The sequence below is a fragment of the Corylus avellana genome, unplaced genomic scaffold, assembly GCF_965113065.1.
Source record: "Corylus avellana unplaced genomic scaffold, dhCorAvel1.hap1.2 HAP1_SCAFFOLD_208, whole genome shotgun sequence".
In the NCBI taxonomy this organism is placed as follows: Eukaryota; Viridiplantae; Streptophyta; class Magnoliopsida; order Fagales; family Betulaceae; genus Corylus; species Corylus avellana.
Genome location: NW_028290596.1, coordinates 11,446 through 17,461, shown reverse-complemented (window position 1 = coordinate 17,461; position 6,016 = coordinate 11,446). Strand labels below are relative to the sequence as shown.

The 6,016-nt window shown below is 28.1% G+C and overlaps 1 non-coding gene across 1 annotated transcript; it reads left to right on the top strand.

Annotated features, from left to right (window-relative positions):
* Positions 1–2,504: 2,504 nt before the first annotated feature.
* TRNAS-GCU (transfer RNA serine (anticodon GCU)) lies at positions 2,505–2,592 on the top strand. Its single transcript has one exon. It is a non-coding gene; the product is annotated as a tRNA-Ser (tRNA).
* Positions 2,593–6,016: the final 3,424 nt, after the last annotated feature.

Here is a 6,016-nt window from a genome sequence, read left to right as displayed (position 1 = left end):
GGTTATCTTGATTCATTAGAAATTGGACAGGTAAAGAAATTTCTCGGTGAGTTACGTACTTACTTAAAAACGAATAAACCTCAGTTCCAAGAAATTATATCTTCCACCAAGACATTCACTGAGGAAGCAGAAGCCCTTTTGAAAGAAGCTATTCAAGAACAAATGGAACGCTTTCTACTTCAGGAACAAGTATAATTTCTACTTCAGGAACAAGTATGTATAAAAAAATTCTTTTAGATAACTTTCTAATTTTTTCTTTTTTATTATAGTTTATATTATGAAATTATTAATATATTTCATATTCTATAATATAATAGATTTCATATTAAGATAAAATAAATTATAACTATAAAAAGAAGTTATAACTATAATATTATAATATATAGTTAAGTATAAGCGTCTCTTATTCAAATCATTCAAAATACCTAGTAGAAAGAAATATAACAAAATATATGGAAATAAATTGCGTCCAATAGGATTTGAACCTATACTAAAGGTTTAGAAGACCTCTGTCCTATCCATTAGACAATGGACGCTTTTTTTTTTTCTTAGTTTAATTGTCACATCTTTTTTTCTGAAAAAAAGAATATGTGAGAGAATTCCAAAAATTGCACATTCAATTCAACGATTCGGTATATTAATTACATTAAATTAGATTAATTACATTAATCTGATTAATTATATTATTTTTATATTATTTAATATATTAATATAATTAATGTTAATTTTAATATATAATAAATATAAATGAATAAATTATTCTAGATATAATATCTATAATATATATATATTAAATCTAGAATAATAAATATAGAGATATAAGCGGGTAGCGGGAATCGAACCCGCATCGTTAGCTTGGAAGGCTAGGGGTTATAGTCGACGTTGATTCATCATTTTTAACGTCTCTAATTCAAAACCGAACGTGAAACTTTGGTTTCATTCGGCTCCTTTATGGAAGATGGATAAATTCCACAGATGTCAGATGTAAACGAAATAAAAAAAAAATGAAAAAAGAATTTCGGCCCATAACATCTATGTCAGCTTTTCCGTTTGAATGCATTCAAAACAACCCGCTTTCTAGATGATCCCTATAGAAGAGGGGGATTCTAACAATCTTTCTAGTTACTTCGTTCTCTATTTCTATTTGAAAGAATCCTTAGGAAAAGGATTTTGTTTCCACCGAGCTAAAACAATATGTCGATGTCTCTAGTAAACCAAAGTCATTGTTTAATAGCTATTTTGCTTCAATCTCTCTTATACATACAAATCATAAAATTGAAGATTTAGTTACGATTAGAAATACTCCCTTCTCTCTTTATCCATGGATACTTTACTCATACTCATTCAATTGGAAGTATTGATCCAATTTAAAAACAAATTATGTTTCGTAATTTCATAATCCAATTTTTTTTTTAATTTCTAATTGAATCTTTTGGATATAAATCACGAGAATGTCCATTCTTCCTCGAATCTTTCATTGATAGGTAAAGGATTAAATCCTTTTAAGAAATAAAGTTTTTGATCGGAATAGTAATCAAACATTCCGAAGGGACCCCTTAACTATTACGGGATTAATAGAACGAATCACACTTTTACCACTAAACTATACCCGCTACAATGTGATTATTGTATATAAATGTATCCTTTGTCGAACAAAAAAATTAGCCATAATAATTAAGAAGATAGGATCAGAAAAGAATCATGAAAATTAGAGCGTTGACGTGCTTTGTTCAAGGAGCCCGATTAAATTAGGGAAAGAGGAGTCATTTAAATAACTAAATAACACCTTTTTTTGATGGGGGTGCTTTGACATTGACGGATACGGTTCGATAATGTACGCCAAAACATAAAATTCTGCAAGAATATATGGTTCCATTCTTTCTTTTTTTTATTCCAGTAAAGTAAATGGAATAAAAAAAAGAAAGATCAAATAATTAAGAAATGGCACTTTGATTCTATTCTGTATCATAGGAATCGAAATAGTCTTTATTATGATTGTTGTTGTTTCAATAACAAGTATCCTTTTTTCAAATCAAATAAATCATTTTTTCTATGATTCATTGGAACAAAAAAGGCCCAGCGAGGTACTGACCAGGCCGGGCTGTGGAATAAAAAAAGCTCTTGGAGACGAAATCAAAGAGGTACTTTTATTATATATTAAATTATATAGTAGTAATATATAATTTATTACTTATAATATATATTATTACTATTATTACTTATAATATATATATATATAATTATAGAATTATAATTTATATTCATTGGAATAGTGGATTGGAGATATCTCTTTCGAGCCCTTACTTTATCTCAATGGAATTACTTTTAGTTTCTATATTTTTTAATATTTTTTATATTTTATATGTCTAGATACTATATAATTATATATAATAAAAAGAATATAAAAAATAAAAATAAGAGGTATGGTATAAAAGAAAGAAAGACTCTTTTTTCAAACCTTACTTTTTGTGTAATGTAACATAGTAATTATCCTTTTTCGATTGGGGGAGATGGCTGAGTGGACTAAAGCGTCGGATTGCTAATCCGTTGTACGGGTTTTTCGTACCGAGGGTTCGAATCCCTCTCTTTCCGCTTTTGTCAATGACGTGGTATTTTTTATTTATCTTTCAATTTCGACGAGTCTTTTTTTTTTTTTATTTTTTTATTTAATAGTTAAAGATGTGGAATAAATAAAATCCTAAGAACATTTAAAAATCGAGCAAGGAAAACAAAAACTTTATTTTTTATTCTTCACGTCCAGGATTACGTCCTGGATCATTAGATAGGAATCCGAAGATAAAGAGAGAAACAAAGAATATCACTACTGTGTAAACAAATAGTTTGAGAGTAAGCATTACACAATCTCCAAGATCATTTTTTTGGAAAAAAAGAGAATAGATTCTCCCATTTTTATACCACATATACCGCATTTTGACACCAAAAATGGTTTTTATAAAGCTAGAAATAGAAGAAATAGAAAGGAATTTTCATAAATTCATTTGTAATGTAATATGAGTCAAGTCTTTCATTAACAAAATTTTTTGCATACCCACAATATCTAATTGTGGGGGACTCTAATAGGTTCTTTCAATGTAAAAAAAGGGTCCGAATTAGTAAATGGGGTGATCTCCAGACTTATCGTGGCGATACAAGAATTTCAATATTTGAATTGAAGCTTTATACTATAAGACTTATCCGATCTTATCAATTGTTAGAATCTTTTTTTTATAATAAATCATGAATTTTTCTAGGACAGTATTCAAAATCTCATCGAAAACTTACAGCAGCTTGCCAAACAAAAGCTAAGAGAAAAAATAGCACAGGTATTACTGGCATAAAATCTACGATTGGATTCAAAAAAGCGTAGGCTTCGGGCAATTTGGCGAAGAAAAAACTATTTGAAGAAAGAGTAGAATTAAACCAGATACAGATCAAACTAAAGATATTAAGCATAACAAACGTTTTGTTTTTTTGTTTTGTTCTTGAAGATAATTGTATTTATTTTGATTGAGTTATTAATATGAGTTATTGTTATTAATAATATAAAATTAATAATTTAATAATATAATGTTATTTTTTTTTTTTAAGTTTAAGTTATATAAAAAAAATGAGTAAAAATTAAAAAATAAAAATAAGGTAGACCAAAAAACTTTTCTTTGATTTGAACTAACTCAACCAAAAATACTTCAATTCTCAAATTAAAAGAGAATAGAAGAAATCATACTTTCATACAATATCTTAATTGAATTATATGTAATGATCAATAAATTTCGTTTAATTCTATATCTAAATGTATCAAAATCCTAGTAACAATCTATTCTATAGATATTTAGACTATAATTGACGAACAACTAATAAGAATATTAGTGTTTATTAATGTCGAATAGAAATATAAAATGGGGCGTGGCCAAGTGGTAAGGCAACGGGTTTTGGTCCCGGTATTCGGAGGTTCGAATCCTTCCGTCCCAGAGCATACTTATTATATATATCATATCAGATTATATATGTCGTATCATAATACCGATTTTATATCAGAATAAAAGATTGTCTTTTTTTTTTTTTATTAAGAGTATAATAATATTGGATAGAATATGATTCTTTTTTCTTATTGATTAATTCTTATCTGAATTATATCTTTTTCGCAAATTTAATCGTGTTCAAATAACACCAAATAACACACAGATGTAATTGAATCTATTTGTATCCAAGTAAGATGGGAACATAGATCAAAAGAAAAGAGTTTTTATTATAATATAAAAAAAAAGATCCGGGGACGGGCTTTTCATTCTATGTCCATACCTTTCATATTTAAATTAGTTACTCATAAAAATAAAAAAAAAAGCCTTACTTCTTATATCCATTGGAATTTTCAATGATGCATTCTAAATATAAATGCGAAAGCCTCTCTTTCTTTTTCCCTATACTTTAACTTTAAATGGTGGTGCAGTCTGATTATTAATTTTCTGTGGATTTATAAATTATAAACGCGGGTGTTCGTTTGATATTGGGGTACTAATTAACTTCAATCAATAATCAATAATCAATAGGATTAACTGGTTTAAAGTAAAAAAAAAAATAGGAGCAATGACTTAATCTGGACTTGTTTTAACTTGCATTTATACAAAATAGTCTAGCACTCCCTAAACTACATATAATATAGGATTCTTTTTTGATTTATGATTCATCATCTTCATAGAATTGACGGAGTAGATAGGAGTTAATCGTCAACGAAAAATACCAATTTCAATGTCTGCGTCCTGTCCGAGTATCATTAAAAAACAATCAAGTTACATACGTAACATATGTATTTTCTTTGAACCTCCTTTTTAAGTATTTTGTGGTTTCTCTAATTCTAATGAATAATTGTAAATCTATGTAACAATTGAGACAAAATCTATTATCTTATTCACTTTACCTTATTACATTACCTTAGGTAAAAATTGCAGAAAGATTATTGAATTTTTCAGGTCAAATAAACTACGCAGAAAATGAGGAAATGCTTATATGTATGTCTTGTTATCGTTCTATTTCATTGAAAACTTTATTTTATTTCAATAATTACTTTCAGAAACATTTGTTTAGTCTATATGATAGATATGGGGATCTCCTAGTTCTTTTCTTTCGATTATGATTTATCAAAAATAATAACACACCCCAATCCTTCCTTACATCAGTCTTTATTCCCCACCCCATTAAATTAATAAATTAAAAAAGAAAAAAATAGATATATTATATGGGGTAAATTGAATTCTTGTTGAGACTTCTTCAGAAACTACCCATTCATAAAAGTATAGATTACTATGTACCGACCGAACCAATGATTATTCATGATTCCATAATTGAATCAATTACATACTGGTTACAGCAACCTACTAGAGAAATGTTATGGTAAAACTTCGTTTAAAACGATGTGGTAGAAAGCAACGTGCGACTTGAAGGATATGGTCGGTTGTGGATTCTTACATCCACCATTTTTTTATATTAATTATATAGGAATGAGGGTGCTCTTGGCTCGACATCGTTTGTTCTGTTCCACTGGAAAAACCTCATTTTTTGAGGGTTGCGATGTAAATAGTACATGATCATGATGGAGCTCGAGTAAAAAGTATTGATTCATTTTTTAGGGACATGGATCTAGGGTTAGTGTTAATTAATAAGTTGAAACAACTTCGTAAGTATATTTTCGATATAGAAATCGAAAGGATCCAATTCTAACAAGTTTCAAATTCATAACGAAAATTTATTGGAATTGGTAAAACTCTTTCGATCAAAAGTGTATCACATGGGAATCAACCATTTGTATGATTCTTTGATAGAAAGAAATTGCAAAAATGGTATGTTGCTGCCATTTTTTTAAATGATTAAAGATCACCGAAGTAATGTCTAAACCCAACGATTCAAGGCAACGATAAAGAATCCTGGAACAAGTAAATACCGTTTTCAGTTGTCTCAAAAAATAGATCATAATGAAGAATCAAAATAAATTCTAAAGGAGACAGACAAAAAATGCGTGGTT